A 22,500-nucleotide genomic window follows, 5' to 3' on the forward strand; every position below is an offset into this window, starting at 1 on the left:
TAGGTCCTACCGAGATTTGAACTCGGATCACAGGATTCAGAGTCCTGAGTGCTAACCATTACACCATAGAACCCTATACAGAGTAATTATTGTAGACTTCTGATTTTCATGTCATTTGTACACCGGATAAACAGCAGATTATGAGATTATTGGTTGGCCATGTGAATAATTCAGCACAAAAAATAGAAATGTTCCACCGAGATTTGAACTCGGATCACTGGATTCAAAGTCCAGAGTGCTAACCATTACACCATAGAACCATATTCTAAATCAACATGGAAATTGAAAAAAAAATAATTCTGCGTTTAATTAGCAACAGCGGACTGTCGTTCCTTCACGTGTTGCAAATACTTTCAACTGACAACAATATTTGGACAGCTATATTCTAGTTCCACGAGGCAAATTAATTGACATGGTAGGATCGTCCAAGATTTAAACTCGGATTTTCGGATTCAGAGTCCTGAGTGATAACCTTTACAGCATAGAACCCTGTACTCAATACTCTGTGACGGGTTCAGATTTTACTGTCCTTGGTTCACCGGAAAAACAGATCAAATATTGTCTGGCCAGAAACGGAATCAACTACCAGGCACTCATAGTATGCATTTACCGTAGGCTAGCCATTTGTGCGTAACAATTTGTGCGTAACAACGACTCCGAAAAAGAGGGAAACGAGGCGGTCTTCTGGTCAGACTCCGGAGACGGGCACACCGTGCACCATTCCCTAGCATTCTTCTTGCCAATGTCCAGTCTCTTGACAACAAGGTTGATGAAATCCGAGCAAGGGTAGCATTCCAGAGGGACATCAGAGACTGTAACGTTCTTTGCTTCACGGAAACGTGGCTTACTGGAGAGACGCTATCCGAAGCGGTGCAGCCAACAGGTTTCTCCACGCATAGCGCAGACAGGAAAAAACATATTTCTGGTAAAAAGAGGGGCGGGGGCGTATGCCTTATGACTAACGTGACATGGTGTGATGAAAGAAACATACAGGAACTCAAATCCTTCTGTTCACCTGATTTAGAATTCCTCACAATCAAATGTAGACCGCATTATCTACCAAGAGAATTCTCTTCGATTATAATCACAGCCGTATATATCCCCCCCCAAGCAAAAACAAGAGGCTCCCACGCTGAGGTCTGTCCAACGCTGGTCCGACCAAGCTGACTCCACACTCCAAGACTGCTTCCATCACGTGGACTGGGACATGTTTCGTATTGCGTCAGACAACAACATTGACGAATACGCTGATTCGGTGCGTTGAAGATGTCGTTCCCATAGCAACGATTAAAACATTCCCTAACCAGAAACTGGGTACTGGACTTCCTGACGGGCCGCCCCCAGGTGGTGAGGGTAGGCAACAACATCTCCTCCCCGCTGATCCTCAACACTGAGGCCCCAAGGGTGCGTTCTGAGCCCTCTCCTGTACTCCCTTTTTAAACTCGGATCCAAGATTTAAACTCGGATTTTCGGATTCAGAGTCCTGAGTGATAACCTTTACAGCCTGTACTCAATACTCTGTGACGGGTTCAGATTTTACTGTCCTTGGTTCACCGGAAAAACAGATCAAATATTGTCCGGCCAGAAACGGTATCAACTATCAGGCACTCATAGTATGCATTTACCGTAGGCTAGCCATTCGTGCGTAACAAGAGTGCTTATCGACTCCCACCCACTTGTTTCTTTCACTCACAACTATTTTAAAGTTGACAAGGGAGGAGTGTGTCACTGCAAAATCGAGGTAGATCCTACCGAGATTTGAACTCGGATCGCAGGATTCAGAGTCCTGAGTGCTAACCATTACACCATAGAACCCTATACAGAGTAATTATTGTAGACTTCTGATTTTCATGTCATTTGTACACCGGATAAACAGCAGATTATGAGATTATTGGTTGGCCATGTGAATAATTCAGCACAAAAAATAGGAAGGTTCTACCGAGATTTGAACTCGGATCACTGGATTCAAAGTCCAGAGTGCTAACCATTACACCATAGAACCATATTCTAAATCAACATGGAAATTGAAAAAAAAATAATTCTGCGTTTAATTAGCAACAGCGGACTGTCGTTCCTTCACGTGTTGCAAATACTTTCAACTGACAACAATATTTGGACAGCTATATTCTAGTTCCACGAGGCAAATTAATTGACATGGTAGGATCGTCCAAGATTTAAACTCGGATTTTCGGATTCAGAGTCCTGAGTGATAACCTTTACAGCATAGAACCCTGTACTCAATACTCTGTGACGGGTTCAGATTTTACTGTCCTTGGTTCACCGGAAAAACAGATCAAATATTGTCTGGCCAGAAACGGAATCAACTACCAGGCACTCATAGTATGCATTTACCGTAGGCTAGCCATTTGTGCGTAACAATTTGTGCGTAACAACGACTCCGAAAAAGAGGGAAACGAGGTGGTCTTCTGGTCAGACTCCGGAGACGGGCACACCGTGCACCATTCCCTAGCATTCTTCTTGCCAATGTCCAGTCTCTTGACAACAAGGTTGATGAAATCCGAGCAAGGGTAGCATTCCAGAGGGACATCAGAGACTGTAACGTTCTTTGCTTCACGGAAACGTGGCTTACTGGAGAGACGCTATCCGAAGCGGTGCAGCCAACAGGTTTCTCCACGCATAGCGCAGACAGGAAAAAACATATTTCTGGTAAAAAGAGGGGCGGGGGCGTATGCCTTATGACTAACGTGACATGGTGTGATGAAAGAAACATACAGGAACTCAAATCCTTCTGTTCACCTGATTTAGAATTCCTCACAATCAAATGTAGACCGCATTATCTACCAAGAGAATTCTCTTCGATTATAATCACAGCCGTATATATCCCCCCCCAAGCAAAAACAAGAGGCTCCCACGCTGAGGTCTGTCCAACGCTGGTCCGACCAAGCTGACTCCACACTCCAAGACTGCTTCCATCACGTGGACTGGGACATGTTTCGTATTGCGTCAGACAACAACATTGACGAATACGCTGATTCGGTGCGTTGAAGATGTCGTTCCCATAGCAACGATTAAAACATTCCCTAACCAGAAACTGGGTACTGGACTTCCTGACGGGCCGCCCCCAGGTGGTGAGGGTAGGCAACAACATCTCCTCCCCGCTGATCCTCAACACTGAGGCCCCAAGGGTGCGTTCTGAGCCCTCTCCTGTACTCCCTGTTCAACCACGACTACGTGGCCACGCACGCCTCCAACTCAATCATCAAGTTTGCGGACGACACAACAGTGGTAGGCTTGAAACGGTATCAACTACCAGGCACTCATAGTATGCATTTACCGTAGGCTAGCCATTCGTGCGTAACAAGAGTGCTTATCGACTCCCACCCACTTGTTTCTTTCACTCACAACTATTTTAAAGTTGACAAGGGAGGAGTGTGTCACTGCAAAATCGAGGTAGATCCTACCGAGATTTGAACTCGGATCGCAGGATTCAGAGTCCTGAGTGCTAACCATTACACCATAGAACCCTATACAGAGTAATTATTGTAGACTTCTGATTTTCATGTCATTTGTACACCGGATAAACAGCAGATTATGAGATTATTGGTTGGCCATGTGAATAATTCAGCACAAAAAATAGGAAGGTTCTACCGAGATTTGAACTCGGATCACTGGATTCAAAGTCCAGAGTGCTAACCATTACACCATAGAACCATATTCTAAATCAACATGGAAATTGAAAAAAAAATAATTCTGCGTTTAATTAGCAACAGCGGACTGTCGTTCCTTCACGTGTTGCAAATACTTTCAACTGACAACAATATTTGGACAGCTATATTCTAGTTCCACGAGGCAAATTAATTGACATGGTAGGATCGTCCAAGATTTAAACTCGGATTTTCGGATTCAGAGTCCTGAGTGATAACCTTTACAGCATAGAACCCTGTACTCAATACTCTGTGACGGGTTCAGATTTTACTGTCCTTGGTTCACCGGAAAAACAGATCAAATATTGTCTGGCCAGAAACGGAATCAACTACCAGGCACTCATAGTATGCATTTACCGTAGGCTAGCCATTTGTGCGTAACAATTTGTGCGTAACAACGACTCCGAAAAAGAGGGAAACGAGGCGGTCTTCTGGTCAGACTCCGGAGACGGGCACACCGTGCACCATTCCCTAGCATTCTTCTTGCCAATGTCCAGTCTCTTGACAACAAGGTTGATGAAATCCGAGCAAGGGTAGCATTCCAGAGGGACATCAGAGACTGTAACGTTCTTTGCTTCACGGAAACGTGGCTTACTGGAGAGACGCTATCCGAAGCGGTGCAGCCAACAGGTTTCTCCACGCATAGCGCAGACAGGAAAAAACATATTTCTGGTAAAAAGAGGGGCGGGGGCGTATGCCTTATGACTAACGTGACATGGTGTGATGAAAGAAACATACAGGAACTCAAATCCTTCTGTTCACCTGATTTAGAATTCCTCACAATCAAATGTAGACCGCATTATCTACCAAGAGAATTCTCTTCGATTATAATCACAGCCGTATATATCCCCCCCCAAGCAAAAACAAGAGGCTCCCACGCTGAGGTCTGTCCAACGCTGGTCCGACCAAGCTGACTCCACACTCCAAGACTGCTTCCATCACGTGGACTGGGACATGTTTCGTATTGCGTCAGACAACAACATTGACGAATACGCTGATTCGGTGCGTTGAAGATGTCGTTCCCATAGCAACGATTAAAACATTCCCTAACCAGAAACTGGGTACTGGACTTCCTGACGGGCCGCCCCCAGGTGGTGAGGGTAGGCAACAACATCTCCTCCCCGCTGATCCTCAACACTGAGGCCCCAAGGGTGCGTTCTGAGCCCTCTCCTGTACTCCCTGTTCACCACGACTACGTGGCCACGCACGCCTCCAACTCAATCATCAAGTTTGCGGACGACACAACAGTGGTAGGCTTGAAACGGTATCAACTACCAGGCACTCATAGTATGCATTTACCGTAGGCTAGCCATTCGTGCGTAACAAGAGTGCTTATCGACTCCCACCTACTTGTTTCTTTCACTCACAACTATTTTAAAGTTGACAAGGGAGGAGTGTTCCACTGCAAAATCAAGGAAGGTCCTACCGAGATTTGAACTCTGATCGCAGGATTCAGAGTCCTGAGTGCTAACCATTACACCATAGAACCCTATACAGAGTAATTATTGTAGACTTCTGATTTTCATGTCATTTGTACACCGGATAAACAGCAGATTATGAGATTATTGGTTGGCCATGTGAATAATTCAGCACAAAAAATAGGAAGGTTCTACCGAGATTTGAACTCGGATCACTGGATTCAAAGTCCAGAGTGCTAACCATTACACCATAGAACCATATTCTAAATCAACATGGAAATTGAAAAAAAAATAATTCTGCGTTTAATTAGCAACAGCGGACTGTCGTTCCTTCACGTGTTGCAAATACTTTCAACTGACAACAATATTTGGACAGCTATATTCTAGTTCCACGAGGCAAATTAATTGACATGGTAGGATCGTCCAAGATTTAAACTCGGATTTTCGGATTCAGAGTCCTGAGTGATAACCTTTACAGCATAGAACCCTGTACTCAATACTCTGTGACGGGTTCAGATTTTACTGTCCTTGGTTCACCGGAAAAACAGATCAAATATTGTCTGGCCAGAAACGGAATCAACTACCAGGCACTCATAGTATGCATTTACCGTAGGCTAGCCATTTGTGCGTAACAATTTGTGCGTAACAACGACTCCGAAAAAGAGGGAAACGAGGCGGTCTTCTGGTCAGACTCCGGAGACGGGCACACCGTGCACCATTCCCTAGCATTCTTCTTGCCAATATCCAGTCTCTTGACAACAAGGTTGATGAAATCCGAGCAAGGGTAGCATTCCAGAGGGACATCAGAGACTGTAACGTTCTTTGCTTCACGGAAACGTGGCTTACTGGAGAGACGCTATCCGAAGCGGTGCAGCCAACAGGTTTCTCCACGCATAGCGCAGACAGGAAAAAACATATTTCTGGTAAAAAGAGGGGCGGGGGCGTATGCCTTATGACTAACGTGACATGGTGTGATGAAAGAAACATACAGGAACTCAAATCCTTCTGTTCACCTGATTTAGAATTCCTCACAATCAAATGTAGACCGCATTATCTACCAAGAGAATTCTCTTCGATTATAATCACAGCCGTATATATCCCCCCCCAAGCAAAAACAAGAGGCTCCCACGCTGAGGTCTGTCCAACGCTGGTCCGACCAAGCCGACTCCACACTCCAAGACTGCTTCCATCACGTGGACTGGGACATGTTTCGTATTGCGTCAGACAACAACATTGACGAATACGCTGATTCGGTGCGTTGAAGATGTCGTTCCCATAGCAACGATTAAAACATTCCCTAACCAGAAACTGGGTACTGGACTTCCTGACGGGCCGCCCCCAGGTGGTGAGGGTAGGCAACAACATCTCCTCCCCGCTGATCCTCAACACTGAGGCCCCAAGGGTGCGTTCTGAGCCCTCTCCTGTACTCCCTGTTCACCCACGACTACGTGGCCACGCACGCCTCCAACTCAATCATCAAGTTTGCGGACGACACAACAGTGGTAGGCTTGAAACGGTATCAACTACCAGGCACTCATAGTATGCATTTACCGTAGGCTAGCCATTCGTGCGTAACAAGAGTGCTTATCGACTCCCACCTACTTGTTTCTTTCACTCACAACTATTTTAAAGTTGACAAGGGAGGAGTGTGTCACTGCAAAATCAAGGTAGGTCCTACCGAGATTTGAACTCGGATCGCAGGAATCAGAGTCCTGAGTGCTAACCATTACACCATAGAACCCTATACAGAGTAATTATTGTAGACTTCCGATTTTCATGTCATTTGTACACCGGATAAACAGCAGATTATGAGATTATTGGTTGGCCATGTGAATAATTCAGCACAAAAAATAGGAAGGTTCTACCGAGATTTGAACTCGGATCACTGGATTCAAAGTCCAGAGTGCTAACCATTACACCATAGAACCATATTCGAAATCAACATGGAAATTGAAAAAAAAATAATTCTGCGTTTAATTAGCAACAGCGGACTGTCGTTCCTTCACGTGTTGCAAATACTTTCAACTGACAACAATATTTGGACAGCTATATTCTAGTTCCACGAGGCAAATTAATTGACATGGTAGGATCGTCCAAGATTTAAACTCGGATTTTCGGATTCAGAGTCCTGAGTGATAACCTTTACAGCATAGAACCCTGTACTCAATACTCTGTGACGGGTTCAGATTTTACTGTCCTTGGTTCACCGGAAAAACAGATCAAATATTGTCTGGCCAGAAACGGAATCAACTACCAGGCACTCATAGTATGCATTTACCGTAGGCTAGCCATTTGTGCGTAACAATTTGTGCGTAACAACGACTCCGAAAAAGAGGGAAACGAGGCGGTCTTCTGGTCAGACTCCGGAGACGGGCACACCGTGCACCATTCCCTAGCATTCTTCTTGCCAATGTCCAGTCTCTTGACAACAAGGTTGATGAAATCCGAGCAAGGGTAGCATTCCAGAGGGACATCAGAGACTGTAACGTTCTTTGCTTCACGGAAACGTGGCTTACTGGAGAGACGCTATCCGAAGCGGTGCAGCCAACAGGTTTCTCCACGCATAGCGCAGACAGGAAAAAACATATTTCTGGTAAAAAGAGGGGCGGGGGCGTATGCCTTATGACTAACGTGACATGGTGTGATGAAAGAAACATACAGGAACTCAAATCCTTCTGTTCACCTGATTTAGAATTCCTCACAATCAAATGTAGACCGCATTATCTACCAAGAGAATTCTCTTCGATTATAATCACAGCCGTATATATCCCCCCCCAAGCAAAAACAAGAGGCTCCCACGCTGAGGTCTGTCCAACGCTGGTCCGACCAAGCTGACTCCACACTCCAAGACTGCTTCCATCACGTGGACTGGGACATGTTTCGTATTGCGTCAGACAACAACATTGACGAATACGCTGATTCGGTGCGTTGAAGATGTCGTTCCCATAGCAACGATTAAAACATTCCCTAACCAGAAACTGGGTACTGGACTTCCTGACGGGCCGCCCCCAGGTGGTGAGGGTAGGCAACAACATCTCCTCCCCGCTGATCCTCAACACTGAGGCCCCAAGGGTGCGTTCTGAGCCCTCTCCTGTACTCCCTGTTCACCCACGACTACGTGGCCACGCACACCTCCAACTCAATCATCAAGTTTGCGGACGACACAACAGTGGTAGGCTTGAAACGGTATCAACTACCAGGCACTCAAAGTATGCATTTACCGTAGGCTAGCCATTCGTGCGTAACAAGAGTGCTTATCGACTCCCACCTACTTGTTTCTTTCACTCACAACTATTTTAAAGTTGACAAGGGAGGAGTGTGTCACTGCAAAATCAAGGTAGGTCCTACCGAGATTTGAACTCGGATCGCAGGAATCAGAGTCCTGAGTGCTAACCATTACACCATAGAACCCTATACAGAGTAATTATTGTAGACTTCCGATTTTCATGTCATTTGTACACCGGATAAACAGCAGATTATGAGATTATTGGTTGGCCATGTGAATAATTCAGCACAAAAAATAGGAAGGTTCTACCGAGATTTGAACTCGGATCACTGGATTCAAAGTCCAGAGTGCTAACCATTACACCATAGAACCATATTCGAAATCAACATGGAAATTGAAAAAAAAATAATTCTGCGTTTAATTAGCAACAGCGGACTGTCGTTCCTTCACGTGTTGCAAATACTTTCAACTGACAACAATATTTGGACAGCTATATTCTAGTTCCACGAGGCAAATTAATTGACATGGTAGGATCGTCCAAGATTTAAACTCGGATTTTCGGATTCAGAGTCCTGAGTGATAACCTTTACAGCATAGAACCCTGTACTCAATACTCTGTGACGGGTTCAGATTTTACTGTCCTTGGTTCACCGGAAAAACAGATCAAATATTGTCTGGCCAGAAACGGAATCAACTACCAGGCACTCATAGTATGCATTTACCGTAGGCTAGCCATTTGTGCGTAACAATTTGTGCGTAACAACGACTCCGAAAAAGAGGGAAACGAGGCGGTCTTCTGGTCAGACTCCGGAGACGGGCACACCGTGCACCATTCCCTAGCATTCTTCTTGCCAATGTCCAGTCTCTTGACAACAAGGTTGATGAAATCCGAGCAAGGGTAGCATTCCAGAGGGACATCAGAGACTGTAACGTTCTTTGCTTCACGGAAACGTGGCTTACTGGAGAGACGCTATCCGAAGCGGTGCAGCCAACAGGTTTCTCCACGCATAGCGCAGACAGGAAAAAACATATTTCTGGTAAAAAGAGGGGCGGGGGCGTATGCCTTATGACTAACGTGACATGGTGTGATGAAAGAAACATACAGGAACTCAAATCCTTCTGTTCACCTGATTTAGAATTCCTCACAATCAAATGTAGACCGCATTATCTACCAAGAGAATTCTCTTCGATTATAATCACAGCCGTATATATCCCCCCCCAAGCAAAAACAAGAGGCTCCCACGCTGAGGTCTGTCCAACGCTGGTCCGACCAAGCTGACTCCACACTCCAAGACTGCTTCCATCACGTGGACTGGGACATGTTTCGTATTGCGTCAGACAACAACATTGACGAATACGCTGATTCGGTGCGTTGAAGATGTCGTTCCCATAGCAACGATTAAAACATTCCCTAACCAGAAACTGGGTACTGGACTTCCTGACGGGCCGCCCCCAGGTGGTGAGGGTAGGCAACAACATCTCCTCCCCGCTGATCCTCAACACTGAGGCCCCAAGGGTGCGTTCTGAGCCCTCTCCTGTACTCCCTGTTCACCCACGACTACGTGGCCACGCACACCTCCAACTCAATCATCAAGTTTGCGGACGACACAACAGTGGTAGGCTTGAAACGGTATCAACTACCAGGCACTCAAAGTATGCATTTACCGTAGGCTAGCCATTCGTGCGTAACAAGAGTGCTTATCGACTCCCACCTACTTGTTTCTTTCACTCACAACTATTTTAAAGTTGACAAGGGAGGAGTGTGTCACTGCAAAATCAAGGTAGGTCCTACCGAGATTTGAACTCGGATCGCAGGATTCAGAGTCCTGAGTGCTAACCATTACACCATAGAACCCTATACAGAGTAATTATTGTAGACTTCAGATTTTCATGTCATTTGTACACCGGATAAACAGCAGATTATGAGATTATTGGTTGGCCATGTGAATAATTCAGCACAAAAAATAGGAAGGTTCTACCGAGATTTGAACTCGGATCACTGGATTCAAAGTCCAGAGTGCTAACCATTACACCATAGAACCATATTCTAAATCAACATGGAAATTGAAAAAAAAATAATTCTGCATTTAATTAGCAACAGCGGACTGTCGTTCCTTCACGTGTTGCAAATACTTTCAACTGACAACAATATTTGGACAGCTATATTCTAGTTCCACGAGGCAAATTAATTGACATGGTAGGATCGTCCAAGATTTAAACTTGGATTGTAGGATTCAGAGTCCTGAGTGATATCCTTTACAGCATAGAACCCTGTACTCAATACTCTGTGACGGGTTCAGATTTTACTGTCCTTGGTTCACCGGAAAAACAGATCAAATATTGTCTGGCCAGAAACGGTATCAACTACCAGGCACTCATAGTATGCATTTACCGTAGGCTAGCCATTTGTGCGTAACAATTTGTGCGTAACAACGACTCCGAAAAAGAGGGAAACGAGGCGGTCTTCTGGTCAGACTCCGGAGACGGGCACACCGTGCACCATTCCCTAGCATTCTTCTTGCCAATGTCCAGTCTCTTGACAACAAGGTTGATGAAATCCGAGCAAGGGTAGCATTCCAGAGGGACATCAGAGACTGTAACGTTCTTTGCTTCACGGAAACGTGGCTTACTGGAGAGACGCTATCCGAAGCGGTGCAGCCAACAGGTTTCTCCACGCATAGCGCAGACAGGAAAAAACATATTTCTGGTAAAAAGAGGGGCGGGGGCGTATGCCTTATGACTAACGTGACATGGTGTGATGAAAGAAACATACAGGAACTCAAATCCTTCTGTTCACCTGATTTAGAATTCCTCACAATCAAATGTAGACCGCATTATCTACCAAGAGAATTCTCTTCGATTATAATCACAGCCGTATATATCCCCCCCCAAGCAAAAACAAGAGGCTCCCACACTGAGGTCTGTCCAACGCTGGTCCGACCAAGCTGACTCCACACTCCAAGACTGCTTCCATCACGTGGACTGGGACATGTTTCGTATTGCGTCAGACAACAACATTGACGAATACGCTGATTCGGTGCGTTGAAGATGTCGTTCCCATAGTAACGATTAAAACATTCCCTAACCAGAAACTGGGTACTGGACTTCCTGACGGGCCGCCCCCAGGTGGTGAGGGTAGGCAACAACATCTCCTCCCCGCTGATCCTCAACACTGAGGCCCCACAAGGGTGCGTTCTGAGCCCTCTCCTGTACTCCCTGTTCACCCACGACTACGTGGCCACGCACGCCTCCAACTCAATCATCAAGTTTGCGGACGACACAACATTGGTAGGCTTGAAACGGTATCAACTACCAGGCACTCATAGTATGCATTTACCGTAGGCTAGCCATTCGTGCGTAACAAGAGTGCTTATCGACTCCCACCCACTTGTTTCTTTCACGCACAACTATTTTAAAGTTGACAAGGGAGGAGTGTGTCACTGCAAAATCAAGGTAGGTCCTACCGAGATTTGAACTCGGATCGCAGGATTCAGAGTCCTGAGTGCTAACCATTACACCATAGAACCCTATACAGAGTAATTACTGTAGACTTCCGATTTTCCTGTCATTTGTACACCGGATAAACAGCAGATTATGAGATTATTGTTTGGCCATGTGAATAATTCAGCACAAAAAATAGGAAGGTTCTACCGAGATTTGAACTCGGATCACTGGATTCAAAGTCCAGAGTGCTAACCATTACACCATAGAACCATATTCTAAATCAACATGGAAATTGAAAAAAAAATAATTCTGCGTTTAATTAGCAACAGCGGACTGTCGTTCCTTCACGTGTTGCAAATACTTTCAACTGACAACAATATTTGGACAGCTATATTCTAGTTCCACGAGGCAAATTAATTGACATGGTAGGATCGTCCAAGATTTAAACTCGGATTGTAGGATTCAGAGTCCTGAGTGATAACCTTTACAGCATAGAACCCTGTACTCAATACTCTGTGACGGGTTCAGATTATACTGTCCTTGGTTCACCGGAAAAACAGATCAAATATTGTCTGGCCAGAAACGGTATCAAATACCAGGCACTCATAGTATGCATTTACCGTAGGCCATTCGTGCGTAACAAGAGTGCTTATCGACTCCCACCCACTTGTTTCTTTCACTCACAACTATTTTAAAGTTGACAAGGGTGTGTCACTGGAAAATCAAGGTAGGTCCTACCGAGATTTGAACTCGGATCACTGGATTCAAAGTCCAGAGTGCTAACCATTACACCATAGAACCATATTCTAAATCAACATGGAAATTGAAAAAAAAATAATTCTGCGTTTAATTAGCAACAGCGGACTGTCGTTCCTTCACGTGTTGCAAATACTTTCAACTGACAACAATATTTGGACAGCTATATTCTAGTTCCACGAGGCAATTTAATTGACATGGTAGGATCGTCCAAGATTTAAACTCGGATTGTAGGATTCAGAGTCCTGAGTGATAACCTTTACAGCATAGAACCCTGTACTCAATACTCTGTGACGGGTTCAGATTTTACTGTCCTTGGTTCACCGGAAAAACAGATCAAATATTGTCTGGCCAGAAACGGTATCAACTACCAGGCACTCATAGTATGCATTTACCGTAGGCTAGCCATTCGTGCGTAACAAGAGTGCTTATCGACTCCCACCCACTTGTTTCTTTCACGCACAACTATTTTAAAGTTGACAAGGGAGGAGTGTGTCACTGCAAAATCAAGGTAGGTCCTACCGAGATTTGAACTCGGATCGCAGGATTCAGAGTCCTGAGTGCTAACCATTACACCATAGAACCCTATACAGAGTAATTATTGTAGACTTCTGATTTTCCTGTCATTTGTACACCGGATAAACAGCAGATTATGAGATTATTGTTTGGCCATGTGAATAATTCAGCACAAAAAATAGGAAGGTTCTACCGAGATTTGAACTCGGATCACTGGATTCAAAGTCCAGAGTGCTAACCGTTACACCATAGAACCATATTCTAAATCCACATAGAAATTGAAAAAAAAATAATTCTGCGTTTAATTAGCAACAGCGGACTGTCGTTCCTTCACGTGTTGCAAATACTTTCAACTGACAACAATATTTGGACAGCTATATTCTAGTTCCACGAGGCAAATTAATTGACATGGTAGGATCGTCCAAGATTTAAACTCGGATTGTAGGATTCAGAGTCCTGAGTGATAACCTTTACAGCATAGAACCCTGTACTCAATACTCTGTGACGGGTTCAGATTATACTGTCCTTGGTTCACCGGAAAAACAGATCAAATATTGTCTGGCCAGAAACGGTATCAAATACCAGGCACTCATAGTATGCATTTACCGTAGGCCATTCGTGCGTAACAAGAGTGCTTATCGACTCCCACCCACTTGTTTCTTTCACTCACAACTATTTTAAAGTTGACAAGGGTGTGTCACTGGAAAATCAAGGTAGGTCCTACCGAGATTTGAACTCGGATCACTGGATTCAAAGTCCAGAGTGCTAACCATTACACCATAGAACCATATTCTAAATCAACATGGAAATTGAAAAAAAAATAATTCTGCGTTTAATTAGCAACAGCGGACTGTCGTTCCTTCACGTGTTGCAAATACTTTCAACTGACAACAATATTTGGACAGCTATATTCTAGTTCCACAAGGCAATTTAATTGACATGGTAGGATCGTCCAAGATTTAAACTCGGATTGTAGGATTCAGAGTCCTGAGTGATAACCTTTACAGCATAGAACCCTGTACTCAATACTCTGTTACGGGTTCAGATTTTACTGTCCTTGGTTCACCGGAAAAACAGATCAAATATTGTCTGGCCAGAAACGGTATCAACTACCAGGCACTCATAGTATGCATTTACCGTAGGCTAGCCATTCGTGCGTAACAAGAGTGCTTATCGACTCCCACCCACTTGTTTCTTTCACACACAACTATTTTAAAGTTGACAAGGGAGGAGTGTGTCACTGCAAAATCAAGGTAGGTCCTACCGAGATTTGAACTCGGATCGCAGGATTCAGAGTCCTGAGTGCTAACCATTACACCATAGAACCCTATACAGAGTAATTATTGTAGACTTCTGATTTTCCTGTCATTTGTACACCGGATAAACAGCAGATTATGAGATTATTGTTTGGCCATGTGAATAATTCAGCACAAAAAATGGGAAGGTTCTACCGAGATTTGAACTCGGATCACTGGATTCAAAGTCCAGAGTGCTAACCGTTACACCATAGAACCATATTCTAAATCCACATAGAAATTGAAAAAAAAATAATTCTGCGTTTAATTAGCAACAGCGGACTGTCGTTCCTTCACGTGTTGCAAATACTTTCAACTGACAACAATATTTGGACAGCTATATTCTAGTTCCACGAGGCAAATTAATTGACATGGTAGGATCGTCCAAGATTTAAACTCGGATTGTAGGATTCAGAGTCCTGAGTGATAACCTTTACAGCATAGAACCCTGTACTCAATACTCTGTGACGGGTTCAGATTATACTGTCCTTGGTTCACCGGAAAAACAGATCAAATATTGTCTGGCCAGAAACGGTATCAAATACCAGGCACTCATAGTATGCATTTACCGTAGGCCATTCGTGCGTAACAAGAGTGCTTATCGACTCCCACCCACTTGTTTCTTTCACTCACAACTATTTTAAAGTTGACAAGGGTGTGTCACTGGAAAATCAAGGAAGGTCCTACCGAGATTTGAACTCGGATCACTGGATTCAAAGTCCAGAGTGCTAACCATTACACCATAGAACCATATTCTAAATCAACATGGAAATTGAAAAAAAAATAATTCTGCGTTTAATTAGCAACAGCGGACTGTCGTTCCTTCACGTGTTGCAAATACTTTCAACTGACAACAATATTTGGACAGCTATATTCTAGTTCCACGAGGCAATTTAATTGACATGGTAGGATCGTCCAAGATTTAAACTCGGATTGTAGGATTCAGAGTCCTGAGTGATAACCTTTACAGCATAGAACCCTGTACTCAATACTCTGTGACGGGTTCAGATTTTACTGTCCTTGGTTCACCGGAAAAACAGATCAAATATTGTCTGGCCAGAAACGGTATCAACTACCAGGCACTCATAGTATGCATTTACCGTAGGCTAGCCATTCGTGCGTAACAAGAGTGCTTATCGACTCCCACCCACTTGTTTCTTTCACGCACAACTATTTTAAAGTTGACAAGGGAGGAGTGTGTCACTGCAAAATCAAGGTAGGTCCTACCGAGATTTGAACTCGGATCGCAGGATTCAGAGTCCTGAGTGCTAACCATTACACCATAGAACCCTATACAGAGTAATTATTGTAGACTTCTGATTTTCCTGTCATTTGTACACCGGATAAACAGCAGATTATGAGATTATTGTTTGGCCATGTGAATAATTCAGCACAAAAAATAGGAAGGTTCTACCGAGATTTGAACTCGGATCACTGGATTCAAAGTCCAGAGTGCTAACCGTTACACCATAGAACCATATTCTAAATCCACATAGAAATTGAAAAAAAAATAATTCTGCGTTTAATTAGCAACAGTGGACTGTCGTTCCTTCACGTGTTGCAAATACTTTCAACTGACAACAATATTTGGACAGCTATATTCTAGTTCCACGAGGCAAATTAATTGACATGGTAGGATCGTCCAAGATTTAAACTTGGATTGTAGGATTCAGAGTCCTGAGTGATATCCTTTACAGCATAGAACCCTGTACTCAATACTCTGTGACGGGTTCAGATTTTACTGTCCTTGGTTCACCGGAAAAACAGATCAAATATTGTCTGGCCAGAAACGGTATCAACTACCAGGCACTCATAGTATGCATTTACCGTAGGCTAGCCATTCGTGCGTAACAAGAGTGCTTATCGACTCCCACCCACTTGTTTCTTTCACGCACAACTATTTTAAAGTTGACAAGGGAGGAGTGCGTCACTGCAAAATCAAGGTAGGTCCTACCGAGATTTGAACTCGGATCGCAGGATTCAGAGTCCTGAGTGCTAACCATTACACCATAGAACCCTATACAGAGTAATTACTGTAGACTTCCGATTTTCCTGTCATTTGTACACCGGATAAACAGCAGATTATGAGATTATTGTTTGGCCATGTGAATAATTCAGCACAAAAAATAGGAAGGTTCTACCGAGATTTGAACTCGGATCACTGGATTCAAAGTCCAGAGTGCTAACCATTACACCATAGAACCATATTCTAAATCAACATGGAAATTGAAAAAAAAATAATTCTGCGTTTAATTAGCAACAGCGGACTGTCGTTCCTTCACGTGTTGCAAATACTTTCAACTGACAACAATATTTGGACAGCTATATTCTAGTTCCACGAGGCAAATTAATTGACATGGTAGGATCGTCCAAGATTTAAACTCGGATTGTAGGATTCAGAGTCCTGAGTGATAACCTTTACAGCATAGAACCCTCAATACTCTGTGACGGGTTCAGATTTTACTGTCCTTGGTTCACCGGAAAAACAGATCAAATATTGTCTGGCCAGAAACGGTATCAACTACCAGGCACTCATAGTATGCATTTACCGTAGGCTAGCCATTCGTGCGTAACAAGAGTGCTTATCGACTCCCACCCACTTGTTTCTTTCACGCACAACTATTTTAAAGTTGACAAGGGAGGAGTGCGTCACTGCAAAATCAAGGTAGGTCCTACCGAGATTTGAACTCGGATCGCAGGATTCAGAGTCCTGAGTGCTAACCATTACACCATAGAACTCTATACAGAGTAATTATTGCAGACTTCCGATTTTCCTGTCATTTGTACACCGGATAAACAGCAGATTATGAGATTATTGTTTGGCCATGTGAATAATTCAGCAGAAAAAATAGGAAGGTTCTACCGAGATTTGAACTCGGATCACTGGATTCAAAGTCCAGAGTGCTAACCATTACACCATAGAACCATATTCTAAATCAACATGGAAATTGAAAAAAAAATAATTCTGCGTTTAATTAGCAACAGCGGACTGTCGTTCCTTCACGTGTTGCAAATACTTTCAACTGACAACAATATTTGGACAGCTATATTCTAGTTCCACGAGGCAAATTAATTGACATGGTAGGATCGTCCAAGATTTAAACTCGGATTGTAGGATTCAGAGTCCTGAGTGATAACCTTTACAGCATAGAACCCTGTACTCAATACTCTGTGACGGGTTCAGATTTTACTGTCCTTGGTTCACCGGAAAAACAGATCAAATATTGTCTGGCCAGAAACGGTATCAACTACCAGGCACTCATAGTATGCATTTACCGTAGGCTAGCCATTCGTGCGTAACAAGAGTGCTTATCGACTCCCACCCACTTGTTTCTTTCACGCACAACTATTTTAAAGTTGACAAGGGAGGAGTGTGTCACTGCAAAATCAAGGTAGGTCCTACCGAGATTTGAACTCGGATCGCAGGATTCAGAGTCCTGAGTGCTAACCATTACACCATAGAACCCTATACAGAGTAATTACTGTAGACTTCCGATTTTCCTGTCATTTGTACACCGGATAAACAGCAGATTATGAGATTATTGTTTGGCCATGTGAATAATTCAGCACAAAAAATAGGAAGGTTCTACCGAGATTTGAACTCGGATCACTGGATTCAAAGTCCAGAGTGCTAACCATTACACCATAGAACCATATTCTAAATCAACATGGAAATTGAAAAAAAAATAATTCTGCGTTTAATTAGCAACAGCGGACTGTCGTTCCTTCACGTGTTGCAAATACTTTCAACTGACAACAATATTTGGACAGCTATATTCTAGTTCCACGAGGCAAATTAATTGACATGGTAGGATCGTCCAAGATTTAAACTCGGATTGTAGGATTCAGAGTCCTGAGTGATAACCTTTACAGCATAGAACCCTCAATACTCTGTGACGGGTTCAGATTTTACTGTCCTTGGTTCACCGGAAAAACAGATCAAATATTGTCTGGCCAGAAACGGTATCAACTACCAGGCACTCATAGTATGCATTTACCGTAGGCTAGCCATTCGTGCGTAACAAGAGTGCTTATCGACTCCCACCCACTTGTTTCTTTCACGCACAACTATTTTAAAGTTGACAAGGGAGGAGTGCGTCACTGCAAAATCAAGGTAGGTCCTACCGAGATTTGAACTCGGATCGCAGGATTCAGAGTCCTGAGTGCTAACCATTACACCATAGAACCCTATACAGAGTAATTACTGTAGACTTCCGATTTTCCTGTCATTTGTACACCGGATAAACAGCAGATTATGAGATTATTGTTTGGCCATGTGAATAATTCAGCACAAAAAATAGGAAGATTCTACCGAGATTTGAACTCGGATCACTGGATTCAAAGTCCAGAGTGCTAACCATTACACCATAGAACCATATTCTAAATCAACATGGAAATTGAAAAAATAATAATTCTGCGTTTAATTAGCAACAGCGGACTGTCGTTCCTTCACGTGTTGCAAATACTTTCAACTGACAACAATATTTGGACAGCTATATTCTAGTTCCACGAGGCAAATTAATTGACATGGTAGGATCGTCCAAGATTTAAACTCGGATTGTAGGATTCAGAGTCCTGAGTGATAACCTTTACAGCATAGAACCCTCAATACTCTGTGACGGGTTCAGATTTTACTGTCCTTGGTTCACCGGAAAAACAGATCAAATATTGTCTGGCCAGAAACGGTATCAACTACCAGGCACTCATAGTATGCATTTACCGTAGGCTAGCCATTCGTGCGTAACAAGAGTGCTTATCGACTCCCACCCACTTGTTTCTTTCACGCACAACTATTTTAAAGTTGACAAGGGAGGAGTGCGTCACTGCAAAATCAAGGTAGGTCCTACCGAGATTTGAACTCGGATCGCAGGATTCAGAGTCCTGAGTGCTAACCATTACACCATAGAACTCTATACAGAGTAATTATTGCAGACTTCCGATTTTCCTGTCATTTGTACACCGGATAAACAGCAGATTATGAGATTATTGTTTGGCCATGTGAATAATTCAGCAGAAAAAATAGGAAGGTTCTACCGAGATTTGAACTCGGATCACTGGATTCAAAGTCCAGAGTGCTAACCATTACACCATAGAACCATATTCTAAATCAACATGGAAATTGAAAAAAAAATAATTCTGCGTTTAATTAGCAACAGCGGACTGTCGTTCCTTCACGTGTTGCAAATACTTTCAACTGACAACAATATTTGGACAGCTAAATTCTAGTTCCACGAGGCAATTTAATTGACATGGTAGGATCGTCCAAGATTTAAACTCGGATTGTAGGATTCAGAGTCCTGAGTGATAACCTTTACAGCATAGAACCCTGTACTCAATACTCTGTGACGGGTTCAGATTTTACTGTCCTTGGTTCACCGGAAAAACAGATCAAATATTGTCTGGCCAGAAACGGTATCAACTACCAGGCACTCATAGTATGCATTTACCGTAGGCTAGCCATTCGTGCGTAACAAGAGTGCTTATCGACTCCCACCCACTTGTTTCTTTCACGCACAACTATTTTAAAGTTGACAAGGGAGGAGTGCGTCACTGCAAAATCAAGGTAGGTCCTACCGAGATTTGAACTCGGATCGCAGGATTCAGAGTCCTGAGTGCTAACCATTACACCATAGAACTCTATACAGAGTAATTATTGCAGACTTCCGATTTTCCTGTCATTTGTACACCGGATAAACAGCAGATTATGAGATTATTGTTTGGCCATGTGAATAATTCAGCAGAAAAAATAGGAAGGTTCTACCGAGATTTGAACTCGGATCACTGGATTCAAAGTCCAGAGTGCTAACCATTACACCATAGAACCATATTCTAAATCAACATGGAAATTGAAAAAAAAATAATTCTGCGTTTAATTAGCAACAGCGGACTGTCGTTCCTTCACGTGTTGCAAATACTTTCAACTGACAACAATATTTGGACAGCTATATTCTAGTTCCACGAGGCAATTTAATTGACATGGTAGGATCGTCCAAGATTTAAACTCGGATTGTAGGATTCAGAGTCCTGAGTGATAACCTTTACAGCATAGAACCCTGTACTCAATACTCTGTGACGGGTTCAGATTTTACTGTCCTTGGTTCACCGGAAAAACAGATCAAATATTGTCTGGCCAGAAACGGTATCAACTACCAGGCACTCATAGTATGCATTTACCGTAGGCTAGCCATTCGTGCGTAACAAGAGTGCTTATCGACTCCCACCCACTTGTTTCTTTCACGCACAACTATTTTAAAGTTGACAAGGGAGGAGTGTGTCACTGCAAAATCAAGGTAGGTCCTACCGAGATTTGAACTCGGATCGCAGGATTCAGAGTCCTGAGTGCTAACCATTACACCATAGAACCCTATACAGAGTAATTATTGCAGACTTCCGATTTTCCTGTCATTTGTACACCGGATAAACAGCAGATTATGAGATTATTGTTTGGCCATGTGAATAATTCAGCACAAAAAATAGGAAAGTTCTACCGAGATTTGAACTCGGATCACTGGATTCAAAGTCCAGAGTGCTAACCATTACACCATAGAACCATATTCTAAATCAACATGGAAATTGAAAAAAAAATAATTCTGCGTTTAATTAGCAACAGCGGACTGTCGTTCCTTCACGTGTTGCAAATACTTTCAACTGACAACAATATTTGGACAGCTATATTCTAGTTCCACGAGGCAAATTAATTGACATGGTAGGATCGTCCAAGATTTAAACTCGGATTGTAGGATTCAGAGTCCTGAGTGATAACCTTTACAGCATAGAACCCTGTACTCAATACTCTGTGACGGGTTCAGATTATACTGTCCTTGGTTCACCGGAAAAACAGATCAAATATTGTCTGGCCAGAAACGGTATCAAATACCAGGCACTCATAGTATGCATTTACCGTAGGCCATTCGTGCGTAACAAGAGTGCTCATCGACTCCCACCCACTTGTTTCTTTCACTCACAACTATTTTAAAGTTGACAAGGGTGTGTCACTGGAAAATCAAGGTAGGTCCTACCGAGATTTGAACTCGGATCACTGGATTCAAAGTCCAGAGTGCTAACCATTACACCATAGAACCATATTCTAAATCAACATGGAAATTGAAAAAAAAATAATTCTGCGTTTAATTAGCAACAGCGGACTGTCGTTCCTTCACGTGTTGCAAATACTTTCAACTGACAACAATATTTGGACAGCTATATTCTAGTTCCACGAGGCAAATTAATTGACATGGTAGGATCGTCCAAGATTTAAACTCGGATTGTAGGATTCAGAGTCCTGAGTGATAACCTTTACAGCATAGAACCCTGTACTCAATACTCTGTGACGGGTTCAGATTTTACTGTCCTTGGTTCACCGGAAAAACAGATCAAATATTGTCTGGCCAGAAACGGTATCAACTACCAGGCACTCATAGTATGCATTTACCGTAGGCTAGCCATTCGTGCGTAACAAGAGTGCTTATCGACTCCCACCCACTTGTTTCTTTCACGCACAACTATTTTAAAGTTGACAAGGGAGGAGTGCGTCACTGCAAAATCAAGGTAGGTCCTACCGAGATTTGAACTCGGATCGCAGGATTCAGAGTCCTGAGTGCTAACCATTACACCATAGAACCCTATACAGAGTAATTATTGCAGACTTCCGATTTTCCTGTCATTTGTACACCGGATAAACAGCAGATTATGAGATTATTGTTTGGCCATGTGAATAATTCAGCACAAAAAATAGGAAGGTTCTACCGAGATTTGAACTCGGATCGCAGGATTCAGAGTCCTGAGTGCTAACCATTACACCATAGAACCCTATACAGAGTAATTATTGTAGACTTCCGATTTTCCTGTCATTTGTACACCGGATAAACAGCAGATTATGAGATTATTGTTTGGCCATGTGAATAATTCAGCACAAAAAATAGGAAGGTTCTACCGAGATTTGAACTCGGATCACTGGATTCAAAGTCCAGAGTGCTAACCATTACACCATAGAACCATATTCTAAATCAACATGGAAATTGAAAAAAAAATAATTCTGCGTTTAATTAGCAACAGCGGACTGTCGTTCCTTCACGTGTTGCAAATACTTTCAACTGACAACAATATTTGGACAGCTATATTCTAGTTCCACGAGGCAAATTAATTGACATGGTAGGATCGTCCAAGATTTAAACTCGGAT

The 22,500-nt window shown here is 43.1% G+C and overlaps 43 non-coding genes across 43 annotated transcripts; all 43 read right to left on the reverse strand.

The window, feature by feature from the left end:
• Nucleotide 1: 1 nt before the first annotated feature.
• On the reverse strand, nucleotides 2-73 carry trnaq-cug. The gene has a single exon. It is a non-coding gene; the product is annotated as a tRNA-Gln (tRNA).
• Nucleotides 74-188: 115 nt separating this feature from the next.
• Nucleotides 189-260, reverse strand: trnaq-uug. The gene has a single exon. It is a non-coding gene; the product is annotated as a tRNA-Gln (tRNA).
• A 1,483-nt stretch (nucleotides 261-1,743) lies between these two features.
• trnaq-cug lies at nucleotides 1,744-1,815 on the reverse strand. Its single transcript has one exon. It is a non-coding gene; the product is annotated as a tRNA-Gln (tRNA).
• Nucleotides 1,816-1,930: 115 nt separating this feature from the next.
• On the reverse strand, nucleotides 1,931-2,002 carry trnaq-uug. The gene has a single exon. It is a non-coding gene; the product is annotated as a tRNA-Gln (tRNA).
• A 1,411-nt stretch (nucleotides 2,003-3,413) lies between these two features.
• trnaq-cug lies at nucleotides 3,414-3,485 on the reverse strand. Its single transcript has one exon. It is a non-coding gene; the product is annotated as a tRNA-Gln (tRNA).
• Nucleotides 3,486-3,600: 115 nt separating this feature from the next.
• trnaq-uug lies at nucleotides 3,601-3,672 on the reverse strand. Its single transcript has one exon. It is a non-coding gene; the product is annotated as a tRNA-Gln (tRNA).
• Nucleotides 3,673-5,082: 1,410 nt separating this feature from the next.
• Nucleotides 5,083-5,154, reverse strand: trnaq-cug. Its single transcript has one exon. It is a non-coding gene; the product is annotated as a tRNA-Gln (tRNA).
• Nucleotides 5,155-5,269: 115 nt separating this feature from the next.
• On the reverse strand, nucleotides 5,270-5,341 carry trnaq-uug. Its single transcript has one exon. It is a non-coding gene; the product is annotated as a tRNA-Gln (tRNA).
• A 1,411-nt stretch (nucleotides 5,342-6,752) lies between these two features.
• trnaq-cug lies at nucleotides 6,753-6,824 on the reverse strand. Its single transcript has one exon. It is a non-coding gene; the product is annotated as a tRNA-Gln (tRNA).
• Nucleotides 6,825-6,939: 115 nt separating this feature from the next.
• Nucleotides 6,940-7,011, reverse strand: trnaq-uug. The gene has a single exon. It is a non-coding gene; the product is annotated as a tRNA-Gln (tRNA).
• Nucleotides 7,012-8,422: 1,411 nt separating this feature from the next.
• trnaq-cug lies at nucleotides 8,423-8,494 on the reverse strand. Its single transcript has one exon. It is a non-coding gene; the product is annotated as a tRNA-Gln (tRNA).
• A 115-nt stretch (nucleotides 8,495-8,609) lies between these two features.
• Nucleotides 8,610-8,681, reverse strand: trnaq-uug. The gene has a single exon. It is a non-coding gene; the product is annotated as a tRNA-Gln (tRNA).
• A 1,411-nt stretch (nucleotides 8,682-10,092) lies between these two features.
• On the reverse strand, nucleotides 10,093-10,164 carry trnaq-cug. Its single transcript has one exon. It is a non-coding gene; the product is annotated as a tRNA-Gln (tRNA).
• Nucleotides 10,165-10,279: 115 nt separating this feature from the next.
• On the reverse strand, nucleotides 10,280-10,351 carry trnaq-uug. The gene has a single exon. It is a non-coding gene; the product is annotated as a tRNA-Gln (tRNA).
• Nucleotides 10,352-11,764: 1,413 nt separating this feature from the next.
• trnaq-cug lies at nucleotides 11,765-11,836 on the reverse strand. The gene has a single exon. It is a non-coding gene; the product is annotated as a tRNA-Gln (tRNA).
• A 115-nt stretch (nucleotides 11,837-11,951) lies between these two features.
• On the reverse strand, nucleotides 11,952-12,023 carry trnaq-uug. The gene has a single exon. It is a non-coding gene; the product is annotated as a tRNA-Gln (tRNA).
• A 459-nt stretch (nucleotides 12,024-12,482) lies between these two features.
• trnaq-uug lies at nucleotides 12,483-12,554 on the reverse strand. Its single transcript has one exon. It is a non-coding gene; the product is annotated as a tRNA-Gln (tRNA).
• A 468-nt stretch (nucleotides 12,555-13,022) lies between these two features.
• On the reverse strand, nucleotides 13,023-13,094 carry trnaq-cug. Its single transcript has one exon. It is a non-coding gene; the product is annotated as a tRNA-Gln (tRNA).
• A 115-nt stretch (nucleotides 13,095-13,209) lies between these two features.
• trnaq-uug lies at nucleotides 13,210-13,281 on the reverse strand. Its single transcript has one exon. It is a non-coding gene; the product is annotated as a tRNA-Gln (tRNA).
• A 459-nt stretch (nucleotides 13,282-13,740) lies between these two features.
• trnaq-uug lies at nucleotides 13,741-13,812 on the reverse strand. The gene has a single exon. It is a non-coding gene; the product is annotated as a tRNA-Gln (tRNA).
• Nucleotides 13,813-14,280: 468 nt separating this feature from the next.
• On the reverse strand, nucleotides 14,281-14,352 carry trnaq-cug. The gene has a single exon. It is a non-coding gene; the product is annotated as a tRNA-Gln (tRNA).
• Nucleotides 14,353-14,467: 115 nt separating this feature from the next.
• trnaq-uug lies at nucleotides 14,468-14,539 on the reverse strand. The gene has a single exon. It is a non-coding gene; the product is annotated as a tRNA-Gln (tRNA).
• Nucleotides 14,540-14,998: 459 nt separating this feature from the next.
• Nucleotides 14,999-15,070, reverse strand: trnaq-uug. Its single transcript has one exon. It is a non-coding gene; the product is annotated as a tRNA-Gln (tRNA).
• A 468-nt stretch (nucleotides 15,071-15,538) lies between these two features.
• trnaq-cug lies at nucleotides 15,539-15,610 on the reverse strand. The gene has a single exon. It is a non-coding gene; the product is annotated as a tRNA-Gln (tRNA).
• A 115-nt stretch (nucleotides 15,611-15,725) lies between these two features.
• Nucleotides 15,726-15,797, reverse strand: trnaq-uug. The gene has a single exon. It is a non-coding gene; the product is annotated as a tRNA-Gln (tRNA).
• Nucleotides 15,798-16,265: 468 nt separating this feature from the next.
• Nucleotides 16,266-16,337, reverse strand: trnaq-cug. Its single transcript has one exon. It is a non-coding gene; the product is annotated as a tRNA-Gln (tRNA).
• A 115-nt stretch (nucleotides 16,338-16,452) lies between these two features.
• trnaq-uug lies at nucleotides 16,453-16,524 on the reverse strand. Its single transcript has one exon. It is a non-coding gene; the product is annotated as a tRNA-Gln (tRNA).
• Nucleotides 16,525-16,987: 463 nt separating this feature from the next.
• Nucleotides 16,988-17,059, reverse strand: trnaq-cug. Its single transcript has one exon. It is a non-coding gene; the product is annotated as a tRNA-Gln (tRNA).
• Nucleotides 17,060-17,174: 115 nt separating this feature from the next.
• trnaq-uug lies at nucleotides 17,175-17,246 on the reverse strand. The gene has a single exon. It is a non-coding gene; the product is annotated as a tRNA-Gln (tRNA).
• A 468-nt stretch (nucleotides 17,247-17,714) lies between these two features.
• trnaq-cug lies at nucleotides 17,715-17,786 on the reverse strand. Its single transcript has one exon. It is a non-coding gene; the product is annotated as a tRNA-Gln (tRNA).
• A 115-nt stretch (nucleotides 17,787-17,901) lies between these two features.
• trnaq-uug lies at nucleotides 17,902-17,973 on the reverse strand. The gene has a single exon. It is a non-coding gene; the product is annotated as a tRNA-Gln (tRNA).
• Nucleotides 17,974-18,436: 463 nt separating this feature from the next.
• Nucleotides 18,437-18,508, reverse strand: trnaq-cug. The gene has a single exon. It is a non-coding gene; the product is annotated as a tRNA-Gln (tRNA).
• Nucleotides 18,509-18,623: 115 nt separating this feature from the next.
• On the reverse strand, nucleotides 18,624-18,695 carry trnaq-uug. Its single transcript has one exon. It is a non-coding gene; the product is annotated as a tRNA-Gln (tRNA).
• A 463-nt stretch (nucleotides 18,696-19,158) lies between these two features.
• On the reverse strand, nucleotides 19,159-19,230 carry trnaq-cug. The gene has a single exon. It is a non-coding gene; the product is annotated as a tRNA-Gln (tRNA).
• A 115-nt stretch (nucleotides 19,231-19,345) lies between these two features.
• Nucleotides 19,346-19,417, reverse strand: trnaq-uug. Its single transcript has one exon. It is a non-coding gene; the product is annotated as a tRNA-Gln (tRNA).
• A 468-nt stretch (nucleotides 19,418-19,885) lies between these two features.
• On the reverse strand, nucleotides 19,886-19,957 carry trnaq-cug. Its single transcript has one exon. It is a non-coding gene; the product is annotated as a tRNA-Gln (tRNA).
• A 115-nt stretch (nucleotides 19,958-20,072) lies between these two features.
• trnaq-uug lies at nucleotides 20,073-20,144 on the reverse strand. The gene has a single exon. It is a non-coding gene; the product is annotated as a tRNA-Gln (tRNA).
• A 468-nt stretch (nucleotides 20,145-20,612) lies between these two features.
• Nucleotides 20,613-20,684, reverse strand: trnaq-cug. Its single transcript has one exon. It is a non-coding gene; the product is annotated as a tRNA-Gln (tRNA).
• Nucleotides 20,685-20,799: 115 nt separating this feature from the next.
• Nucleotides 20,800-20,871, reverse strand: trnaq-uug. The gene has a single exon. It is a non-coding gene; the product is annotated as a tRNA-Gln (tRNA).
• Nucleotides 20,872-21,330: 459 nt separating this feature from the next.
• Nucleotides 21,331-21,402, reverse strand: trnaq-uug. Its single transcript has one exon. It is a non-coding gene; the product is annotated as a tRNA-Gln (tRNA).
• A 468-nt stretch (nucleotides 21,403-21,870) lies between these two features.
• Nucleotides 21,871-21,942, reverse strand: trnaq-cug. The gene has a single exon. It is a non-coding gene; the product is annotated as a tRNA-Gln (tRNA).
• A 115-nt stretch (nucleotides 21,943-22,057) lies between these two features.
• trnaq-cug lies at nucleotides 22,058-22,129 on the reverse strand. Its single transcript has one exon. It is a non-coding gene; the product is annotated as a tRNA-Gln (tRNA).
• A 115-nt stretch (nucleotides 22,130-22,244) lies between these two features.
• trnaq-uug lies at nucleotides 22,245-22,316 on the reverse strand. The gene has a single exon. It is a non-coding gene; the product is annotated as a tRNA-Gln (tRNA).
• Nucleotides 22,317-22,500: the final 184 nt, after the last annotated feature.

The sequence above is a fragment of the Oncorhynchus mykiss genome, chromosome 19 (genome assembly GCF_013265735.2).
Source record: "Oncorhynchus mykiss isolate Arlee chromosome 19, USDA_OmykA_1.1, whole genome shotgun sequence".
NCBI lineage: Eukaryota > Metazoa > Chordata > Actinopteri > Salmoniformes > Salmonidae > Oncorhynchus > Oncorhynchus mykiss.